This window comes from Papilio polytes, unplaced genomic scaffold (assembly GCF_000836215.1).
Source record: "Papilio polytes unplaced genomic scaffold, Ppol_1.0 DF824270.1, whole genome shotgun sequence".
In the NCBI taxonomy this organism is placed as follows: Eukaryota; Metazoa; Arthropoda; class Insecta; order Lepidoptera; family Papilionidae; genus Papilio; species Papilio polytes.
In genome coordinates, this window is record NW_013524934.1 from 1236287 (window position 1) to 1260866 (window position 24580).

Sequence of the window (24580 nt, forward strand, 5' to 3'; positions counted from 1 at the left end):
GGGAGCAATTTCGCATTTCGTCTGATGAGTGTGGTACTGAAGGCCCAACTTTATTCCATTTTCCTTCTCGTCCCTTTTTCTTATATGAAGAGGATGGGAAGGGAACGTGGACTTGACGCTGGAGGAGACGCATAGGAAGAGGAAATATCCTCTTTACGTGCGTTTCCTCCTGCGTTGATTAAGAGTTGGCAACGCGTCCGCTATTGTGAATGTCTATTGGCAGCGGTCACTTGGCCATTTTGGCGGATTCATTGGCCACTTGCGTTTACCTCCTTATAATATAAAAACGTTCTTGTACGACTAAATTATTATACAAAGAAAAATTAAAAAGTAATCTATATTCATTTGTTTTATTTGCATCTAAGCGGTTTGCTATTTTCAAATTGAATTGAATATTTTATTTTGTATTTAACAGTCAAAGTATGCTTAAAAGAGCACAAATTCGGGCTTATCTTAGCACTAGCCCCTCAATATTTCCGAAGCCTCGTTGAACGCGTCAAAGAGGGGTGTCATTGAGTTTTGGTGGAATTTATTAACGTGATTCAGCATTTTCTGGAGGTGGCAGATTTATGTTGTTATCGAATCAGCTAAACGCGCACCGCGTAGATTGTCGATTGAATGACGGTGACATTTCTTTTACGAACCGATAAAAATCCCTTGCACCGATAGAGAGGAAAAGTCTACATGGGTTTTTTTATTTATAATCCACGTCGAGATTTTACAGATTGTTTGTTGTCATGCGAAAATGATAAAATATGAATTTTATTACTAACTAGCTGTTACCATTCGACTTCATCCGCATAAAATTATAAAAAATTCATTTTATTGTTTGCATTTGTCAAATAATCAATTGCAAATGTCAAAATTACATGACATGATGTCCAACCATGGCAACCTTGCTTCCTTGATGTTGGCAACAACTTCTGGTCTCTTTCCCACATTAGGGTTTTTAACCAGAATATTTACCCCCTAAGTTTAACGGCGTGAAAATATATAGCCTAAAGCGTGACGCAAGTTTAGGACTTTTTATTAAAAAAAAGAATTAAAAAAATGCTGTAATTGCTGACATCTTAGGCATCAAAGAAGTGTGTGTTTACGCTTTATTATAATAGTATAGATTGTTAATTCTGTGTAAAGATTTGTATTCATAATTAATGTTTTGGCTACACGATAGATTCAGAACCAATATACCTTTAGTAAGACTAAAATTAATAATATTTGATTAGAAATCCTAAAATTGTTAGTTTAAAATCGTTTACTGGTAAAACATCCTGTTGATACTTCCATATTTACTTACATATATTTGAGTTGAACAGAAACAAGGCGCATACCCCGTATGTACTCAAGCTATACATTTTGATAAAGCGTCTGCATTAGTTCCGGCCCGCCTGCAACAACCATGTTGTTAATCTCGGCTGCCGTCGGCACGCACTTTTGAAATTCAACGCCAAAATATCACGAGATTTCATTTAATTTTATTCATTTATTATTACATATAGTAAAATAAAAATTCTTAATACACTGATACTTAAGAAAAGGTGAATTAAGTTAATAAAGGAAATATTTATGACATATTTGTGTTGGTTAAATCAGTTACTAGACATAGTAGATATCTATTTGAATTTTTTACCTATGTTTGGAGCAGATTTTATAAAAACTTACGGCTACTTTTAAATAATATGTTGTTACTTTTAGCTTCTGATAATGATTTCTTAGAAATGTGACAGTAACAGGAAATCCCCTATAAGTTATTCATTTTTTTAACTTTATCTGACACACGCGAAGGGATGGCAATGACACGTCAAATCATGTGGAAATAATGGTTGAATGAACGCTCCGATGTAGCCCATATACCAGTTTACCCTGGCATACCTTGTCCCCCGCTGATCTTGCGAATTCCAGGACTAAATGGTCTGCCTCCTATCTTTCAGCAGGTCGTTATACTCTGGTCGGTGAGGATGTGGAGGCACCTCCCCGGTACTTTTTGTGTAGAATCTGAAGCTGAATGGAGAATAGTTTCCAGATGATTAACTTCGGGCGTTATGTACTGATTTGTTGCAAGGAAATATGTCGTCTGTAAAAATCGTTTTATTATGAAATATTGGAGCTTGATATTGTATTTAATATATCGACATTAATTGAGGACAATATCGGTTAAAGTATCTAGATTTGAAGACGGTTTCCGAGTTCAATTTTCATTTAATGATGTAGAATAAATATATGCAAAAACTTACAAAAAACACTAAGTATGTATTAAATTAGATACTTTGTAATTATTATAATACTAGCTGTTCAAGTGCGGCTTCATCCGCATGAAATGTCAAAATTCAAATGCATAAATGACAATTGCTTCCTTGATGTTGGCAGCAACTTATGGTCTCTTTCCCACGTTAGGATTTTTATCCAAAATATTTACCCCCTAAGTTTAATGGCGTAAAAAAATATAGTCTAAAGCGTGACGTAAGTGTAGGGCTTTTTATTGAAAGAAGATATATTCAAAAATATCCTGTAATTACTGACATCTTAGGCAACAAAGAAGTGTGTGTTTACGCTTTATTATAATAGTATAGATTTAGTCCACATTGTAGTTTAATTACAAAAGTTATGTTTATTATATTAGAACAAAGGTGGAGGAACTAATCGATACGGTAAATTAGTCTGCCAAAGAACTCGCGTAAATCTAACGTTATCCATTAATTCATAACTTAATGCACGACCTCTATCTGCAATCATTAATCTCTGTTTAACATTAAACGGCTGTAAAATCGCAGTTATTTCAACAAATACCACAAATCTATCATAAGCATTTCTAAAACTTCCTATTTCTAACTTTAAGCCGTAGCACAATGACAATAAAGTTTAATTTTCAATGTTTAGTAATAAATTTAGGTATGAAACTTTGAAAATTGTTTTCCCAAATTTGAAATGCGATTTTGGTATCCTTATTATATTTGCCATTAAGTCGAGAATCGCAGGTTTTGAGTGAAATAAAATTTGTCCCTTTAGGGTCACCTGTCCCTCGTCAAGTGAGTTCTGTAACAGGCAGTCGTAATGAAATACCTCGCAAATGAGTCGTACATAGGTTGCCAATAGCAACCTTTCACGTCATTCATTTGTTCAACGGCAGGAGTAAGCAAATCTAGAAATCTGAAACTTTGCCAATTTCCAAAACACCCGGCTCGGGTCGAGTTAACAGCTTGTGTACAGCGTGTGTTATTTTATGTTTTTGTTTCTACACATTTTAACATATACATCTTTGCAAATGTAACTTAATTTTTTACTAAGTTAATCGAAAAACACTTTTAAAATAGAGAATTCTTTTTAAAAACTATCTCAAGAAGTTAATTACAACGAAATAAAAACCATAATCGTGTACCTATACGTGACAATGCTGACATCGGACGACCTTTAAACAAAGAATTTAATTTTTCTCATCTATCGAACATCCAAAGTATAATTGCGTCTAAGTCTAGACCAGACCTGAGATAGGAATGTTAAACAAGGGTCCCGTAGGCATGAACATGTCCATTATACGTGCAGACGGGCAACGGCCGGGCTTTCACTGTATTCTATACAACATCCGAGGGGATTTTTAATATAAAATCATATTAATACATACCCCATTATTGCTGTCTTCTAGTGTACAACAGAAAACTTAAGCGAGTTTATAAGATACTAGCTATTCCCATGCGGCTTCATCCGCAGGTATTTATAAAATTCATTTTATCGTTTGCATTTGTCAATTTATCAAATGCAAATGTCAAAATGACATGACGTGATGACAAACTATGGCAACCTTGCCTCTTTGGTGTTGGCAGCATCTTATTATCTCTTTCCCACATTAGAGTTTTTATCCAATTTATTTACCAACTAAGTTTAATAGCGTGAAAATATATAGCCTAAAGCGTGAAGTAAGTGTAGGGCATTTTATTAAAAAAAATAGAATTATTCAAAAACATGGTGTAATTGCTGACATCTTAGGCAACAAAGAAGTGTGTGTTTACGCTTTATTATAATAGTATAGATGTAAAGAGAGATTATCTCATTTTCATCGTTCTTTGTAAAGCCAGTTATTCTTTAGTCGGATACTAAAGGCCTTACACCCTGCAATATTAATATAGGACTATAGTAGTAATAGACTTATGTTGCTTGTTGACAAATAATCGACATTACAGCCATAAAGTTAAGGTTCAATTTCTATTGTAATGAATATCCATAATTTAGTTTTATTTTTTTAATTATTATAACGAAAACTACGACTTTTTAATCTACAAGGGCTTTGAGTATAATCATAATTTTATTTTTAAGGTTATATGCTCCATAACAATGTATACATTTGTGAGGCATAAAAACCATTCAAACTGTTTATCTCCATATCCAAACAAACCCTCGGAAAACCATAAAAAACATCATAAAATTTCCATTACTATCCGTCCCGGCAAACGGGCGGTTGCCTCCTTGTCAAAGGTTAAAAATGGACGCATAATTTATAAAAAAAACACCACAGCGAGAAAACAAAGGCCAATATTAATAGCGGTTGTTTATGTTGATCATTTATATTTAGGATCGATCGCGATTTGGTGTTGTGACAGATTTTGTGTTACGACACGACCGGAATCTCAACGTGAAATAAACAGAGTCGTAACTCAAAAACACTATTTCCATCTCTCTTATCCTGTATTAATAAAAGAGACAACAATAATATTTAACTACATATGACGATTAAAACTGATAAATAAGAAGCGGAGAAAATTGATTAAAGCGCCATCTAGTAGAGAATAACTAACAATAATTCAATCATACTTCATACTAATATTATAAATGCGAAAGTTTAAATGGATGTTTGTTAGAGTTTGTAGACTAAACAGCTGAACGGGTTACGATGAAATTTGGTATAGATGTAGAGGATACATATGCTACTCATTTTTGTTTTTTTTCTCATGTTTACGCAAACGGAGTCGCGGGCGAAAGCTAGTAGTTACTAAAATGTTTTGGATAATAATTTAAATTTTTACGTCCATGGGCACTGAGTACAAAGACGTAAAACATCGTAGCGCATTTATTATTCACGACATTAGTAGGGAAATTGAGTGTGGGCAGTAAAAAGACATTTTTGCGTAAATATGCCAAATCGAATAGGCCTTTATGGTAAAGCAGTATTTTTAATGGGGTTGTGGCAACACCATAAAACATCACTTATTGTTTTATTAACATTAAAAAAGCTACTTATGCTCCGACTTACGTAGATGGTGTTGTATATATATATGTATGTATCCATCCATACTTAAACTTATATTTAATACTTATTACTTACTAATATTAGAAAGAGGTAAGATTTTTATTTTTGTACGTATTGAAATAACTGAGAAACGGACCATTTTCAAAAATTTTTTCACCGTTAAAAAACTACGTTGTCCCCGAGTATCATAGGCTATTTTTTTACATTCCTTAAACTCCCGCGGACGAAGTCGTTAGTAATAGCTAGTGGAATACAGTCACAAAAATGTATACAAATAATTACCATATTATCTTCGTAAAGTAAATAAACCAGAATACTTGCAGGAAAGACAATGAAGCCACCTTTTTCGGATTATTCCCAACCGTCACGCCGCTCTGTCCCCACATGATAATAAAAAAGTTTCATCCGTTCCACCTTTTAGTCCCACTATCACCAATAAAGTGACAGATGGAACCGTTATAAAATAAAGTAAGTTCCAACCGTCCCCTCGTCGCAAAAAGTGGGACGGATGAAAGCTTTTATACTAATAATAACCCCCTTTTTCGCGACTGTTTTCGCGAATCGATTTACATCCATAGACCAAATTCAGTCCATCACTGTAAGGGCTGTGGTTCAGAATGGGACATTGTATGACCGCTAACTCCATTACTAGATTTGGCAACTATTGTACCGCTCAGAACAGCTCCAATTGTATTATTCTATTGCAAGGACGTGGCCACGCGTACGTGCTTTTAGGGTATGGCAAAACCCAGTGTTGTTAACTCGGAATTCATAACTTTAAAAAAAAAATTACAACACACCTTTAAGTAGTTTTGCTGGTAAATTAATAAATATTTCTAAGCCAAATCTTCCCATAGTATAAAGTAGAAACCAGGCGACTTTATTTCTATTTGATTAATACAAAATTGTTTTCATTAGTAACTATTTCTTGTTATTGTTTTGTGCCACTAATTGGAATTTAGTGAGACTCCCGGGAACATGTCAAGTTGGGACGGATATTTGAAACCCTTGGAATTATCGCGACCCCTACCATGAGTTTTGCAAAAATATTTTACCATAAATATTTTAAGCGAATTAAAGGTAGAGAAAGCAAGTGAGAATACAACCTTAAAAGTACTTCTATCGACTGGACTTACAATTCACTTTTGTAAATATGTTTTTTTACACCCTTTTAAGATTTAAAATGAGGTGTAACATAAGTAATAGTTATGTTTTATAATATTAAGATGAACTAAAATTAGTTCTACTGATAAATGTAGCTTACAATTTACAACTTCTATTTTAGAACAATTTACTTCAATCATTCTCGACTGTATCGACTTGTTTTCGAGAACCGATAGTACGAGCCATGTCACATCAAGGAGGCGACGTCGCTCCGAGTGACAGTGTAAATTGAACCCACTTTACATCACGCGCCGTTTGCTCTCAAAACGGGATTCTAATCTGAGAGGATGCAAGACGAGTCGTAAGATAATATCCAGGTATGAGGACGCGCTAATGATTCCATGCGTTATTATGATTGTTGTAGCTACGAGCTAAAGTATGAAAATATTTAGTGCCATCACCTTCTTCACAACAAATAGAACATATTTTTAGCACATGACAAGTGACATGACCAAAATTTGTTCTTAAATTAAGCTATTCTCTTATGTATTAAGTTGCCCTCTATGCACCAAAACAATATTAAAATTATTCTACTAAGTTTGAGAATGAAGTAATTTATTTTTCGTAACAGTTTACTTGTAGGCAGTTTTCGCTATTTCTACATGCCAATTTAGCCAGTCCATCTCCCTAGCTCCCCGTGCAGTAAGTCAAGCTGGTTGATGGATGCCGGGGTTTACTGCCGCCGGTAATGAGGCCGGTAATCGCGCCCTGTTTTATCTCGCGAATGCTTGACGGATGCGGGAACGCTGCGCCCAAGTTTACGAGGCCAGTTTGCTAAGATTAAGTGTTCGATGTGCGATAGATGCTTTATCTTTACGCTCGTTAAAGTTTTTCTTTTCGGACCACATGTTTGTATGAAGTTACATGAATCGAATTGGATTTTCGGACGAGGTGTTTAAACTATTGTACAAAATTAGATACATTCTGGTATATTTATACGTTAGTAAATGATTTGTAATACTAGACTAGCTTCTTATTACGTTGTACTTGCTACTAAAAACTGCTTACATATTTATTCAACACTAGCTTTCGCCCGCTATTCGGTCCACGTGAAAAAAAAGTAGCCTATGTGTTCTTCCAGGCTATCCTCTACATCTATGTTAAGTTTCATCTAGATCAGTTCGGCCGTTTAAGCTACAAACTGTAACAAAAATCCATCTAAACTTTCGCATTCATCCAACATCCATCTAAACTATTAGTAAGATTAATAAATGAATCAAATTGAATATATAACTAATGAGAATTGCATTTAAGGTGCATACGTCTTTACAAGTAAACAAAAGACATCCTGATTATAATCACACGTTCTCCGTTTCTCAAGACTGTCTTTGTTGTCGACGTCACAGCGAGATATTACACCTGTGTAATGGAAACCGACAACACTGATGAAAGCGTCGAAGCGTACATTTCGCACGTCTTGTGATGACAAAGGTGCCTTTAGGTAATCAAAATACCTGAAGAAAATACGTCATACATTTTCGTAGTCAGTAATACCAAATCTTAAGGTTCTAGATGCAGTTATATCTTTGGAATAGCTAGATTTACTGTCAAATTATAGTCTATACTACGTAACGTACGTAAATAACTCAAAAACTACTGGGCAGATTTCAAAACTTGTTTCGCTATTGAAAAGCTTTTTTTTTATAACAAAAGGTGGCAAACGAGCAAGCGGCCTCCTGAATCCGCCAAAATGGCGAAGCGACCGCTGCCCATAGACATCCGCAATTGGTAATGCGTTGCCTACCCTCATCCGACAGAGAAGGAGATGCACATAAACAGGATATTTCCCCTACCTATGCATCTCCTCCTCTGTCACTTCGCCTGTCGCGCCTGTCTTCTGTGTGGTCGTGGTATTACACCGGGCGTGCCGGCCCATTCGTGCTAAGATGTTAAAGCGGGCACTACCACTGAGTTAGCTACGTTATCCGTGAGGCAATTAGGCATAGGCAATGTTTTGCTGTTTTTATTTCCACGTGGACGAAGTCGCGAGCAGCAGCTAGTATGAATAACAATGATTTCTCTATAAGAAAATAAGAATAAATGGTTAATATGTTTTTGTATAGATATAGTAGCAATCTTACTATAATTATAAATGCGAAAGTTTAGTTGGATAGATGTTTGTTAGAGATCGCCGCCTGAATAGCTGATCGGATCTCGATGAATTTTGGCATAGGTGTAGAGCAAAGTCTGGAAGAACACGTAGGCTACATATTTTTTTAATCTTATGCGAAGGGTGTCACAGGTCGAAGCTAGGCAGGAGAAAAAATATCAATAGAGAAAAGTTAAAATCTTACAATAAGTTTTTGCGAACGACATTAAATTTTATTTCAAATCTTACGTCTCACTCAATAAAAATGTTTGGTAGATTTCTTTATTCAAAGTAACTTTAAATTAGCGATGTGAAATGAAAGTTTGATACAACAAGACTTAGGCAAAGTACCGTCTAGACTGGGAGAAAGACCTAGAAGGGGGAGCCAAGGTTGTTACGCTCCGCGCGTCGGGAATCTTAATTTTATATTTCATGTTCACCCCTAATTGTTCAAATGTATTTTAAATAAAACTTATAGCATTAATATACTCTGTTTTGAATTTGTATCCTTAGATTTTGTGAATTATTTAAAATCACTGAGTAATTACATTTTTATAAGCAATGAAAGTAAGTCTCATCTTATTCACTTCAATAATCGTAGTTACAGCTTTGTTTATCAAAATAAAATCTCAGACAACACTTCCCACATTTAGAAAGATAATCTTCTACGTAGGTTACTAAATACACCTTAACTGCCCATTAACTAGAAATCAGGAGGAACAGGGAATAAAACATACACTGCTCAACACTGTTTTAAGTACACTTGTTTACATCCCACCCTTTGAAAGTGTACAGTCAAGCAAACAAATCTTAAGACTTAGGTAAGATACCTTTTATTCATAAAAGAAGTTCAAAGAAGTTGTTAAAAATATTTTTTCTCAGTTAACTTTTTTTTTATAACATAAGGTGGCAAACGAGCAAGCGCCACTAGAATCCACCAAAATGGCGAAGTGACCACTGCCCATAGACATCCGCAATTGCAGATGCGTTGCCAATTAGGAGGATATTTCCCCTTCCTATGCATCTCCTACACCGTCAAATCCATTTCCCCTTCCCAACCTCTCCTTATAAGAAAATGGTGGTAAAGAGAAAGGGACTTAAATTAGGCTAAGCTTTAAGTTAATTTATTTATTTACGAATTACTTTTCTTATTATCTTAGTAACAATATAAATGAAAAAGTTTCTTTGGATGGATGGATGTTTGTTGGAGTATACCATCTAAGTGGATGAACGGATCTTGATTCAATTTGGCATAGATGTAGAGCATAATATGTCTGCCATCATAACAATTACTTTCTTAAGTCTTGAAGAATCTCATGTCATAATGTTACTTTGTTATAGTGAGTCCGCGACGCGGTGGTCCCACGCTTGTCTTGTCTATTTTGGTATATTTTCATCGCTTTGCCCACAGCTGCCGTCCTAATTACATCACGGCCATTCATAAAACTTATGTAATTATAATAATTTAATGTCATCCGTTTTGTTTGTTAATACGCATAATTACCATATGGTTACGTTGATCGATTAAAATATTGTGGCAATTATAAACGTTCGTCTATTGTTTATTTAACAAAATTTTATTCACTATAATTATTTTTACCGTCATCTTAAATATCTTTTAAGTTAGGTTTAGGTTAAACAAAAATATTATTTGCAAGTCTAATCGAAGGGACCATTCGAATTTACGACCTAATGTACTCTTAGAGCGGGCACACCTTTGACTAAACTATTGCAGAACTGATGTGCGATTGTCGATTGTTTTGCAAACAACTCAACTGTTTAATTGCACATTTAAAAATCGAGTAGTTTATAAACATTATTATAAGTGCATAGTAATCCAAGCACGACTGATCAGTCGTACGACGGTTTCATCAAAGGTGTGCGCTCTTAGACAGTGTTTTTATTAGCAATATAGTAGAGACAAAAGCTACTAATGTATTCTCGTAGTTACATATGTATAAAATCTCGTACGTATCTATTAGTTGCTTCCTTTGTGGTAAAGGAAGACTGATTGCTCGATGGGCCCAGCAATATTCTTTCTCCCTCTTCCATTTTATAGTGTCATTAAAAAAACACTTAGCTAAAAGAGATCGTAAAGCTTATATGGATAATGTCCGGACTCTCCAAACAATTCCTGACTCTACAACGTAAATTAGTAAAAAAGACAATTAAAAAGGACAATTGAATTATTCAAAATGTATAAGGATTCTAACTTAGTAAGAAATTAAAAATTTATGACTGACACATGTCAGGAACCTTAAAATTTTCTTGTAATTCGTGAAACAGTGTCTAAAAATCGTTATCCAATCGATTATTTAGTGCAACGTTCTATTATGTTATCGCAAAACCGTAATAATTTACCCCTCTTAGGGATACAACAAAGAGGCCAAATACAGCGCCCTCCGTGTACCGAAAATAAGGGTGAGTGTAGACCCGGCAACGTCAGTGCGAGGTCGGCCGCCGAACTGAACGGACGTGTGTTCGGTCGATCGAACGATAAACGTACGGCTTACGGACAGACGAATTTCGTAAAACATTCTATTCTCGCAAGTGACCATATAGACTGTTAGTGTTAGTGACTTAACAATTACTACCTCGTGTTTATATTAAAAACAAAAAGAAAACGTGTGTTTTCATCCAGAGGACTGATAAGGAGTAAAAATTATTTTGTATCAGTTTTTCAAGGTGAATTTTTGTATTTTATTTTTCTTTTATTTCTTTAGTTTTATTTATTAATGTTAAGTTTATTGTTTGCGTTAGTTTGTTAATTATTCCCGCATGGAGTGAAATGATAGATTCGTTCGTAGTAATGAAAGCTTCACTTTCGGTCGGTTGATTGCTCGCACAAATATTAATTAAGGATATGTGATGGATGAATTTTAAAACAACGTTTTTAAACTAGATATGAATGATCTACGAAATTTACATTTTCAGCAAATATTTATAGTTGATTTTATAATGGTTATTGCAAAGATAATAATTATAATTTAATTTTTTATTAACAAATGTATACCTAGCTCTACTTACTTATATTGTTTCATTTTTTTTAAGAAAAATATATACTAAAAACTAAATCAAATATTAAATTAAACAAAAACTGTGGACTACAAGATGTAATCTACAGTACTATCTGTTGGGGTTCACAACCCTTCGCTTTGGGCCATTTAAAACTACCCCATATCGATCACACGATTTACAACCAGATGGTAAAGTATTTTTAAAATCAGTCGATGGACTGTTACTGGATACAATGATATTAGAAAATTGTTTTTTTTTTCTATTAGAAATATTCCACTAATGATACTTTCGAATTCCGTACTTTTTATATACGAAATCCAACCCCACATTAGAACGCAAAACCGCTATTACGCGTACAGTTAACAAAACAAATGCAATCCTGTGCCATGAGTCACTAGTTTTACTAACCCTGTAGATTATTAGATAGACATGCTAATTACAAATGTAATTCATGTTGCTACATTGTTGAGATAAGGTCGATTGGACGCGGATTTGAATGCGTTGTTCATGTTTTATTCGAGCTCTTTATGGTAATTTGTATCGGTTGTGGAAGTATAGATTTGCAAAACAGGTCAAGTATTGTTTTGTTATTCAGTTTATGAAATTTTTACATTACGTTATTAGTTTAAATATTCAAGGAACGTATTGAGTACGTCTAGGATATGAATTTATAAGATTTTTTAAAGGTACTGTTTTACTTTTAAAAAAATCTTAACTTTAACAAACGTATTTTTGATAAGCGTTTTGTATGTTTATTTTATTCTGGATACTTTTACAAAATTGTACATTTTATATTAAAGTTAAATAAAAAAATATTCATCAATGGCCAGACATTTTTATACGGAAATTTAAAAGTTTAATTAATTGTTGAAAAAATTGATTCGGTCGTGCGATTTGAAAGTCAAATGCGTCCATTGATACGGTCCTTTTGATTCACGTTCGAGTTCCCCCACGCGTTAGGGTGAGCTTACATTAAACTAAACAGCGTTTTGTGGTAAAAAAATGTTGAAACTTTTATACATCTAAAATGGAAATACAGGCCTCATATATAATTTTTCATAAAATATTCGTATGATACGTAACTGATAAGTTATTATGAACAGGAAGGTCCAATTTTTCGTGCGTAAATTATATCAAATTTTAATTTCTTATTTGTGCATAAATATTCAAAATCTATTATTTACAGTAAAATCTATTGCCCATACCTATAAATTGAATCAAACATATTTGTAACATGGATAGTTTTCTTTTTTAAACTGTTTTGTAATTTGCGGTAGTTAGTTGATTTAAGGCACAGACTTTAGACTTTAAATGCATAAGAAAGCTTTCGTATCCGAAGTAACTGAATAAAGTTTCTTTACTCGTAGTTATTATTAATAAATATTTCAATCGAGTAAAGTAAAACGCGGAGCGGCGACGACTATAAAAAGAGGCAATTAAGAAAGCTAACGATCGACGGTTTAAGATTGAAAAAGTTTAATATTCACACCATGTTCTTAATAAATAAGTAATTGTTCTACGAATTAACTAATAACTTTTTTATTTGACAAATATAAAGTGAATTTTCAAATTGTTTTACCAAATATTTTTTTTAATTCAAAATATGTTAAAACACGATCAATGGTGTATTAATTATTAAAATAGAATTGTTTTTTTAATGATTAGAAAAATGGTTAGAAAAAAATACAAGCTAAGTTTTCCGGCTTCATTTACGTTGGTGTATACTGAAGCGATTTCCACTAAAGTCGCTACCTAAGTGTAGGTAGATGGTTCTGAATGGCGCAAGATCGTCTGCTTTGCCCTTTTTAGGACGGTTTCGTAAAGCGCTAAATGAATTACATGCGAAGCGAATTTGTGATCTTTTCAACTTTTATGTGGACTTTTAGTATATGTTACATAACCACGTTATATAAGTTGCTTAGTTTTGGTTACTTTTGATTTAATTTGAGTTTTTTTTTGTTTTTTTTTTATACAAAAAATGTATTAATTGTATATTTCCAGCACCTCGTGAATTGACTGTGACCAAGTGATTTAGACTAAGTAACTGTGTTCATTATATTTTAAGAACAATGCTGTGATTGTGAAAGGAAAACCGCAACTAGTGCCCTTAAAGTGTGCCAAATATTTGATCAAACATTTGTTAAAACTGAACCAATGTGTATTATGAGTTATGTATTAAAATAGGAGTCGTTTGAGGGACTCATTAATGGCTACGGATGGGCACCAACCTATCTAAATTGAACAAGACCAGGGTCTCCGGTGTTAATCATGTTAGTATATTTTAGTGTTATTAAATCTGCATGCTTTGCCTTATTTCTCTGGAAATTCGAAATCACGCCTTTATTTTGATTTGAAGAGTGTATTTGTACTTGATTTTGATGTGAACTTTTCATTTACAGTGGTTTTTTTATTGTTATATTATTAAAGATAGAGTTAGGAATTATTTCTGTAGATAGAATTGTACATTATTCTTAAGATGATTTGATAAACCGCTTTGTACTTAGCTTATTTATTTTATTTAAACCGTATTCAAATATTAGTTCACTACTTATTTGAGTAGATTTTTAATATTATACGACAAAAAAACTTTAAAAATTTAAAGCCAAATTCTATTCAAGATATATGTTTTTATTTTATTGCAAGGCTTTCCGCATACACGTAGTTAAGTAGAATATATGTTACAAATAACTTGTAAATCAATGTTAATTGTTGTGGACAATGTTTTTAATTTTCTCTTTTATTTAGTAACTAGCTGTTCCCATGCGACTTCATCCGCATAAAATTATAAATTTTTCATTTTATTGTTCACATTTGTCAAATTACCAATAGCAAATGTCAAAATGACATGACATGATAAACCTTGGCAATCTTGCTTTCTTGATGTTGGCTTATACTTATGGTCTCTTTCCCATATTAGCGTTTTATCTAAAATATTTACCCCCTAAGTTTAATGATGTGAAAATGTATAGCCTAAAGCGTAACGGATGTGTAGGGCTTTTTATAAAAGATAGAATTATTCAAAAATATGCTGTAATTGCTGACATCTTAGGCAACAAAGAAGTGTGTGTTTACGCTTTATTATATTAGTATAGATAACAATTTGGTAATCTTTAGGTCGGAATATACCGTTTCCATTAACAAAATATCTTTCAAAGTTATGTTACGATGTCGGACATAAATAGCTTGGTATGTGAACTGTTTGAACATAATGTTTATGTTATGTTGGTCGGTTGCAGTTATTTCAGAATACAATTAGGTGAGTGAACTAATAAAATCATTGATTTTAGTTATAATAAAATCGAGACTGTTGGAAATGGTGTTTAGTTGAAGTCTCTATAGTACAAATAGTTACTTAGCTTAAAATATATTTTCTTAATGTTAATATGCTTAAGCTTTTTGTAAATATCTTCTTTTCATAATGCCCAGTTTTAGAATCCATAGTTGATCTATTTTTAATGCCATATTTATGAAAATTTACTAAATAGTCAGATTTTACAAAAAGTTGATTTTTAAAGCCTACGATTTTATTCTTAATGTTTTACATAAACAGTCCCTTAGTGGAGATTTCTTCTAGTAAAGCTGATTAAAGGAACTCAGTGGAAAAAAATCAAAACTATGAAAAGTTTAAAGTTTAAAAGTTTTAAAATTAGTCAGTCATTGTGCGGTATTTACATCTGGCGGCACAATCGATCGTGATTACTCATAGAGCTCTCCCCTAGCGCTATCAGCCCCTTTGTTGACAGCCCTATGGGTAAAAAGGGCTCCATACGCAATGTACCTACGTTTCGGTAAAGCAAAATAACATTCACTAAAGCCGAAAGATCGAACATTCGTGAATACTACTGAAAACAGTTACTTTATTCGACCATGGTATTCGACTATCTAAAAAAACTTTTTAAGTAGAATTTACTGTATGTTTACAATGTTACGTAAACTACAGCATAATTGAAACGCATTTTACATGTAAATAATGCAACGAAATATAATTACAATAAACAATGTAATTTAAAAGCAACCTTATTACGATTAACGTAATTTCTCGGGGAATCCTTACAACCTCGGGAGAATTACAGGACATAAAACGGGGAAATGTCAAAACATTGCTGTAGAAAGCCAGTGTCATCCCCCGCGCACATTATAGCGCCCATAACTCAGTTAGCTGCGTCCTGCGAACTGAACAAGCTAATCGTGTTGCTGTAATGGTAAAAATGGCGACAGATGGTCGCTTCTAGTGATTATTGTTATTTGCTAACTTGCTCATTCACGGAAGTAATGTAACATTTCCCACATGTTCATTTTTATTTGTAAATCAGTTGATAGATCTTACTAGACTCGACAGACCAGTCCCCCTAAAGTGGCTTTCGGTTAGCGATATAGCTAGAAGATTTAACTAAATGTATAGGAATAAATACATGATCACGTGACTTATCGAAAGTTCGTGTCAATTCTATACAATTTAGATTTTTCAGACCGCGGTATAGCTAATCGAATGTTACTTTATCTACAGGCATGCCTACTTATTTTAACTTAGCGTGCAGTAAGTATAAATCTGTAATTTCTTTTTGAATACGGTTACAAAGGTAAGTACTGATTTTGGAAATTTTAAAATGTTTGGTAATTTTGATACGATTTGAGTTCGTTACATTTGTAAAAGATTATACATGTTAGAGAATGACTAACTTCTGTTATTATCAATGTCTTTTAATAAATACTCTTTGCGTATCTGTTTTGTATGGGTTTGATTAAATTTTTAATCTCCCCGAAATTCCCCCTCGCATCACGGTGTCTCACAAAGGCTATCACGCAACGCGCTGCAATCGTTCATCATCTGTGCACTTCGGTAAATGAGTCCGTGATCGCAGATCGTCGTATATCATCACTTTTCGTCATTATCAATCAAACGAGACGTATTAACGCCCTTTTTATGATCATATTAAAGTGCTCATACTTTATGGATTTCTTAACTTAAGTCGACTTTAACTCAAACTTACTTTGCTCTCAAAATCGTGAATTTCCCAAAATTACAATCAAGATGGTGGATAACCTTATGAAGATTTTATTTTTGTAATGTCATCTTTACTGTTATAAAATTCTACAAAAGTAAATGATACAAAAGAGGATAACAAAACGTATTCTTTAAATTCAATAAAGATTCAAGCAGATTCTATATTACTCTGTCTATGCTATTTATTTCCTTTTATAATTTAATAACAAACTGCGGCGTTTCAAATGAAGTGTACACTTTTTGTTATATTTGTCTCTCCAATTCTCTGCAGTTGTAGCGTAACAAGATAAAATGGCGTCGCGGCGGCCGGCGTTAGATCTCGTCGGCGTCGGCGGAGCAGCCGCGACTACTTCCGGCACTGAGATTCAATATCCGATCTTATACTAAATTTACCATCCCTCGATTTAACACCCCTTGCTTTTGTACGACTAGATTTAAACAGATTTTTACTACACTTATTTGGATATCTTCAATTAAAAAAATACAAAAAATGTGTACAAGTTTTGCCAACCCTACGCCATAGAAATATCGCATGCTGCATCTAATTGGTAATTGCAAGCGCGCTGCGGCGAGATCAAAGCACTTCGCGTCCAATAAAATGTCACGAACTATCAGGGCTGTCGCTCGCAGATTACACACGTCAAATGAATTTAATTGCATTAGCCTATTGCTTTATAAGTGACTCAGCAACCAATTAGTGGGAAGCTTAGCGGATGAACAATGCTGATTAGAAATATTGATTAGTAGGCAAGTACTTGATCGTTTAACGTTTATTAAACTGTAACGGGTAATGGTAGTAGCACTGATTTCTTACACTAAAGATTATCAATTGCTAAAGAAACGGAAAGCATCTTATGCAGGAAATAATAAGAGAGTGCGCACGCCTTTGATTAAATCGCACATCTGTTTATTCTCGGTTTGATTCCTATGACTTTATATGGAGGTGCATTTACTACTAGATTTTTAATTGTGCAACTACACAGTTGAGGCTGCAAAACAATACACGATCGCCCGCTATAAGTGTTGTTTGAGGTGACTTAAAAAATTTATACTTAAAGTTTTCCAAAAGTAACTTTATGTTATACTTTAGTTATGTCTCCGTTCGATACATTGCACCGCGATCGAAAGCCGTATTGACTGACCGGCCGACTGGCCGCTCTATGCATCATGTATAAACCGATGAATTGCATTCGAACAAACGGAAGGGGTGCTTTTACCTCGCCGCTGCAAATATTGATTTATTGTGTTACATTTATTGCGTGGCTTTCCGTTTCATTCAGTTAAGGAATAAACGTGCAGGGGAATGTGTATTTCCATATATTAATTGCCTGATACTCTTGGTATTATAGGCCAGTTGACTGAAGTGAACTTAGTAAGAGGAAAGATTTAATTGTTTGCATCCAATAGGCTTCGAAACTACTGAATCGTTTTCAAAAATTCTTTCTCCATTAAAAGCCACGTTATTATTGAATAACATAGACTATGTTTTTTTATTACTTTTTAAATACGCGGGCATAATCGTTAGCAACAGCTATACTAAGTAAAATTATTTAAGCATAAGACTCCTGAATAGATTTATGAGCAGTGAAATAGATTGTTAGAATATTGTGATCTCTAAATTGAATAAAGAGATTTCTCTGGTATTTGTAATCAAATAAAACGACACGAGTGTCACTCAACGTCCCCCTTACGGTCAATAACAATACAATCTTGTAACAATGCCGTTACTGAAACAAACGGAAAAAACAAGCTTGACGCCATTTCGATGTCCAGTATGGTGCGCTTTTTATTTAATTCCGCAAATCCACCCTTGTTGCTGTGGGGTAGAATATGCTGATCTAATTTATAGACGGATAGCGGAAAATACGATTTATCGATACAGAATTGTAACTATCTGTAAAGATATTGGTGACGTCTAAATTAAATGAAGAAATTTTTTAGTAAATTTTTGTAAATAACGAAAATGTTTTTTTATGAAATACATAAGTAAATTTTTAATATCATCATCATCACCAGGTCCCTATACATCCCCACCGAGGGGTTCGGAGCCTATCCTAAGATAGGCTGACTAGGCCTTTGTCAACTACGCTGGCCAAGTGCGGGTTGGTTGACTTCACACATATCTTTAAATTTCTTCGCCGCTATGTACAGGTTTCCTCACGATGTTTTCCTTTACCGTAAGATTTTTTTTAATATATTATACATTAGTCTTATCTCAAACTTAGATAAAGTTCTTCTTTCGATTTTTCTTTTTGTAATAACAATCTTGCATACGTTGTAAGATACTCGCTTCTCTTATGACTTATCTTAATATCGAAACACCAAGAAAATCAATACTTGACAACTGTCAACTCCAACTGTTGATTTGTCAATTATCTAATTAGATTTACGGTTTTTGTTATTGCTTTTGTTTTTATGTAATTCAAAACAAAAACATTCAAACAGAACTTTATATTAAAAACAAATTATGTTTCCCTTTCTTGCGAAATTAATTTGTTCTTTGTCCATTCTGTGAAGTATTGTTTGTTGAATTAAAAAAATACCTACTGATAATTTCGTACTATATTTTTATGTGTTTGTTTTAATAATAGTCTTTGACAATGTTATTTTGTGTTTAATATAGCTAAATGGAAAAACAGTTCTCAGTCTTTGATTCAATTAATATTACTCAATTTAATTAATTCAATTTGTAAACTTTATTTGATTTGCTTTATAAATTGAGGTCATATCTACCAAGTTATTTACCATAAAAACTAAGTTAAATACAAGTGAACTGCTTATTACAACGCCGGTAAATAAGTACTTCAGAATAAAACTTTTCCGAGTCGCCAAATAGTTTTCTTTCAGTTCCCTTCGCGACTTCCACAGCCTTATTTCACTTCCATTTCGTTTGAACTTGCTTACTTTGCACTTTTTATGTTCTCCGAGGAAAATAACGTTATATTTTCTTTTAATAGCTCTTTAGTTGTGCGGAACTGGAATAAGAATTTTATTATTTAAAAATGTACTTGTTATTTACGCTAAGAGAACGTTTTTTTAAACCTTTACATTGTCTTGTTGCGACTTCTTTGTGTTTAGTGTCTTTCTATTCGTTATCTGTACTTCTATACTATTATAATAAAGCGTAAACACACACTTCTTTGTTGCCTAAGATGTCAGCAATTACAGCATTTTGAATAGTTCTTTTTTTAATACAAAGCCCTACACTTACGTCACGCTTTATGCTTATATTTTCACGCTACTAAACTTAGAGGGTAAATAAATTGGATAAAAAGCCCAAATATGGGAAAGAGACCATAAGCTACGAGCTGCCAACATCAAGGAAGCAAGTTTGCCATAGTAAGGTAATTGGTATTTTGACATTTGCAATTGATTTTGACAAATGTAATCAATAAAACAATTTTCATAATTTCATGCGAATGTAGTCGCCCGGAAACAGTCAGTGATACATAAGCTATTTGAGGTTAATGTGTTTGAATAATTTACGGCCAAATATTGAAACAAAAACACATCGTTATTGCCGCTTACTATCTGACAGGCTTCGAAATTTGAATGGATTATGAAGTTTTAGAGTGGTGGTATCATTTAAGACACTGTTACATACTTAATTTTGGTTTGACTATTCAAGTGTGCGGGACAACACTTGAATATGTTTAATTGTCCGTGTTAAGTAAATTAACGTTTATCCAAGTATTATTTTACCTTTAGGTAACTTTTATAATTGACAAAATTTACAATAAAATGAAGTTACAGTTATCGTATCGTACTAATATTATAAAGGAGAAAGTTTAGATGGATGGATGTTTGTTTGTAGCCTAAAGTGCTGAACGAATCTCAATGAAATTTGGCGTAAATGTAGAGGATAGCCTGGAAGGACACATAAGCTACTTGATTTTTAATACCACGCGAACGGAGTTTTGAGCGAAAGCTCGTTGTTATATAAATATAAAATGTGTTCAATTCAATTGCCAATATATCTGTGTGATATTAAAGAGAACATGCAGAACTATCTGTCCGTCAGTCCGTGCATTAAATAGATATATTGGTGACAGTTTTATGGACATTCGTTGCGTCAGATCGCCGCAGCGGGGCGCTGTACATCTATTTTCATTATCGCACGCGCCGCGCAAGATGAAAGGGTTGTTGCGACGACTTTTTTTCGATACCAATACGTCTATATTTCAACGGCAATAAATCCAATATTCCCGTTAATAAATCAGATGTTTCTGCTTTATCTACTAAACACAAATATTTCACTACTATACACTAGCTTTCGCCCACAACTCAGTCTGCGTGGAATTAAAAAAAAAAAACTGAGTTACCTATGTGTTCTTCCAGATTAACCTCTACGTCTATGAGAACTTTCAACAAAATCCGTTCAACCGTTTACGCTACAAACTCTAACAAACATCCATCCATCTAAACTTTCGCATTTATAATATTAGTATGAAGTAAAAAATTATGTCTTAAATTGTATAACTGACTATATCCCTTTAAAGTCCCTTAGATTCACGCTAGGAGCTTCACGTTGGTTTTGATATAAATCATAAATTAGTTGTATGAAATCTAAACAGAGGGCGCTGTCGGCGCGATCGGATGACTCGTTAAAAACAACCAGCGGACCGTGGTGGCGTGGCCGGGCTTGTGGAAATCTCCACGTCCCTTGTTTTAGAGGAACTCGAACTGGATTATGTAACGATAGCAAATTAATTTACGCTTCAGTACTTCGAATATTTAACAGTAACATGTTTTAGAAATTACATTCAAATGAGAATGGTGGTGTATATTCAAATATTTATTGGTAATGAAAAAAAATTATGCGCTGAATGGATTTTTTTTTATCGAATCACACGAACTTAGGTTGACTGCATACTGCATTGGACCAGTGCAAGAAGTTGATATTGATATTTTTTCAAATTACGAATGATGTTACTAAATTGCTTTGTACAAAATTTATCTATGAACTTCTGTTACACAATGAATTGAATACGGTAGTAAAACTATTTGGCACAAGCTGCCAAATTGCAAGAGAATCTACAATTGCCTCACTACGTCTGCGACTTGTGTAATGGTGTGCTATAAAACAAAACTTTACAAGACACGGAAACTGCATTATGCAACTGCACTGGGAATAACCACCAATTATGTTGACTAGTATTTCATCTTTATTACTTTACTAGCTATCGCCCGCGACTCCGTCCGCGTGGAGTTTTCTTTAAAAAGTAGCCTATATATACTTCCAGATACGTTTATGACAAATTTCATCGAAATCCGTTCAGTCGTTTAGGCTACAAACTCTTACAAACTTGTATCTAAACTTTCGAATTTATGATATCAGTAAGATTGCATGTTACATTTAACTGTCAACATTATTTTTTGTTGTCTGTACTCAGCAGGATTATAACCCTCTGGACTTGGGCGTCTTAGTGAGTAGTGTTTTTCCCGACCTCTTCCCCACTAAGTCTGTGGGTATTCAAGTAAGAAGGGATTTCTTACGCAAAGAAAGTGCTTCAAGTTTTTCGGTCTTGAATAATATATGATTCTCGGCTTAGCAGTTTTTTCATTAGAATTTCAATTATTTTTACCCTGTCAATTAGATTAATTTCACAGATTATAAAAATAAATAATATTGATTCGTCTCTCGTAACATTTCATTATGGTTCAACCCACATTAATACATCAAAGGACCGTTACCATTCGAAGGCCAGGGCCTTAATTTAACGATAATTGGTCCTTCGTTGATCCAATGAAGGGCTACTACGTTCTGAGATGCGGTTTGCCCGTTAGTCCGTGTAATTTGCAATTCGGTTACATGAATTAATACTTCACATCAGTAATTCTAATTAATGATTGTTATCATAGAATATACTTATTATAAACGCTAGCTTATATGAATCGAGATTATATCGAAGTAAGTAAGAATTGTTACCTTATGTTGTTTGTGTTTTTAAATGTAGTTTATTAAGTTGGTTTATAAATGTTATGAGCGGGCGCAGACCATTGACTAAACTAAACAATCGACAATCGCACGACTGTTGTCGATTGTCGTTTGTTTCGCAGCCAATTCAACTGTTTAGTTGCACAACTAAAAATCGCGTAGTGTGCGTATCTCTAGAGGAATAAAAGCGAGAATAAACCGTTCTGTTACAGTTTGTTCAAAGATGTGCGGGCGCTCTTAAAGGTCTTTCTTTAACAAGATAGGTTTTTCAAGAATACTTTCGACAAATCACCTAAGGCTTCTTACAGATTTAAACAGTACAGTATCGTCTTATATTAGATTTAAGTAAGCAGATTATGTAACAAGGGGTCACTGGTTCGATTCCGAACATACATAATTGTTTATTGAATTATTTATAGCAATAATCCTTGGCAGGGAATCTGAAAGCTTTATTATATCAATGATGTTTTCGTGAGGGTGTACGCATGACTCACGTTTTTTTTGGGGTAGACAGGATTAGAGATACGTGGTGATTTAATTGGAGATTTGATCTGACAGCTGGCGTTTTAGGGGTGTTTTGTATGCCGTGCCTGGTATTGATTTATTATTTAGTCAATAGTATTTTTAAAGCGTTTCAGATTAAATAAATAAAATCGGTAATCTAGTATTCGGTACAGCACAAGTCTTCAATTGACAGTAATCATACAAAATTACTTAATTAAACCCAATTCGATATTAAACGTTTGGAAAAATATGTAAATTCGTTTCGTTGACATTGTACGCAATAAACGCAGCTAAGCGCCCCTGCAACTAATTTGCTGGCAAAAATTCGGCGCGTGCCAGTCACGTGACATCGTTTCGACCAATCGCAAGTCATTGTTTGGGCAGTGACGTCATCACAGGGAATGATGATGAATGTGGAATATGCTCTAGTCTTGTGTCTTCTTAATTTTTATTATACTCTTACAATACGTCATTTATATTTTTTTACTTAAATATTATTATTTCATACATTTCAAAATATTAAAAATAAAATGTGCTTTTAAAATTTCCATCTAAAACCTAAAAATGCTTCACTTTGTTAAAATATGTCTGTATTTGGATTTATTAAATAATTTAAAATTTGAAATTGCTGACTCAGAAACAAGGGTTAAGATCCAGACGGGGTTGATTTGCAATATTTGTCAAATATTTGTATACACTATTTATTTGTGTACCCGCCCCCTGTAGAAAGCGCCCTTTGCACCCTCATTTTAATACCTAACGCCTAAGCAAACTCCGATAGTACCTAAGTACAGGGATGTTGTCAATAAGGGATGTTTGTCAAAGAATTAGGAGGGTGTAGGGTAGCCTGAGAAAATTTGCGGTTGACGTTTTACAAGAAAGAAATACATCAACAAGTTTTAGTTAAACAAATGACTATCGCCAACGAAAATTATCGTCAAAATTATTCAAAACTCAACAACTAACAACATCTAGAAATCTTAAATGACACTTTGAGACTGTTGTAGTAAATCTTACTAAGTTTACATGGATAGATGGATGGATGGATGGTTGTTTGTTAGAGTTTGTAGCCTAAACGGCTGAACGGATATCCATGAAATTCGGCTCAGATGTAGAGCATAGTCTGGAAGAACACATAGGTTACTTTTTATCCCGAATATAGTTACGGTTCCCTTGGGATTCATTACTACCAATAATCTCACAATCAGAGTTTTCAAGTGTAATAAGACTTTTAAATTAAGCATTAAAGAATCAAACCGTTACTTTAAAGCTGATGTATCGGTTTGTTTATTAAAATAGCGATTTATATCTTTTTTTCACGAGGAAATGAGGCGATCAGTCAACGTCGTGTCCGCTTAAAGTCGGCCCCTACTCGCTGACATCTCACAGATATTTTTAACGTCTTAATATATTTTTGTTGTAAGGTTGGGACTTATTATGAAAATTTAATATGCTTAATTATATAACCATAGATCATAGTGGGTGGCATAGAATCTTAGATAAAAAAAGTCGAATCAAAATAAAACATTTTATAGTTTTCAGTGTTACAGAATGATTGTGTATTTCAAATAATCACAGCTGTTTGTTAAAATATAAACAAGGAAATAGCCTCAAATTACAAAA

General features: G+C 33.7%; 1 protein-coding gene across 4 annotated transcripts in view; it reads left to right on the plus strand.

The window, feature by feature from the left end:
* The window catches only part of LOC106104340, a 271002-nt gene that overhangs the window by 139336 nt on the left and 107086 nt on the right, over positions 1 to 24580 (plus strand). The window lies entirely within an intron of this gene.